The sequence below is a fragment of the Otolemur garnettii genome, unplaced genomic scaffold (genome assembly GCF_000181295.1).
Source record: "Otolemur garnettii isolate 467f Iridium unplaced genomic scaffold, OtoGar3 scaffold00102, whole genome shotgun sequence".
Classification (NCBI taxonomy): domain Eukaryota; kingdom Metazoa; phylum Chordata; class Mammalia; order Primates; family Galagidae; genus Otolemur; species Otolemur garnettii.
In genome coordinates, this window is record NW_003852497.1 from 5,383,528 (window position 1) to 5,384,560 (window position 1,033).

The following is a 1,033-nucleotide window of genomic DNA, read 5'->3' on the forward strand; positions in this document are numbered from 1 at the left end:
CTCTACCCAGGGGGACAGCTTGAGGCTCTGTCTCAAAAAAAAAAAAGGCTATTCTGATACCACAAGACTGAGAAAGGCTCAGTCGCAGAGTAAGGATGGGCCCTTAATTTGAATGCATATCACTTTATGAAGTGATTCATATATTACGCATAATGTAGTTTTACTGCATGCAGGTGAAGACTGCGACTCTGCTAGAAAGCATTGCTTCAGCACTAGCTTCACAGCCAAACTTTAGTTATAACTAATTATCTTTTTACACAGTATCTTGGGCCATTTAATTTCTATAAACCAGTTAACCCATTTCAAGAACGGGTGTGTGTGAGGAGTGGAGCTATGTTTAATGCCTAGTTTAAATTGCATCGGGATATCCCCGCCAGAACATCAGACAGCAGGAGTCAGATGGCTTATCCCAAGGCTACCTTGCATTTGTCTGCAACAGAAGCACACAATATATTTGTCATAAAGTTTAAAAACACATACGATGATATTATTTATGTATTTTTTAGCAGTACACTTGCATGTAACAAAAGTATGTAAAAGGCAAGCACCGGTAGCCTGAACGGTGGGTAAATTAAGGCAGGGGTGGGGGCGGTGGTGTGGGAGAGGGAATGTGATTGCAGAGGGTTACACAGGGATTTCTTTTCTTTTTCTTTCTTTCTTTTTTTTTTCCTAGAGACAGTCTCATTCTGCTGCTTTGGCTAGAGTATTCTGGCACCAGCGGAGCTCACAGCAGAACTTTCAACTCCTGGGTTCAAGTGATCCTCCTGCCTCAGCCTCCCAGGTAGCTGGGCCTAAGGCATCTGCCATGACACCCAGCTGATTTTTCTGTTTTTGGTACAGACTGGGTCTCACTCATGCCCCAGCTGGTCTCAAACTCCTGAGCTCAAGAGATTCTTCCACTTCACCCTTCCAGAGGGCTAGAATTACAGAAGTGAGCCCCACTTTAGGGATTTCAAATAATATCTGTAATATTTATTTCTTAACCTTTCTCAACCCACTTTGGTATGTTCATGGTGTCTATTATACATGTAAT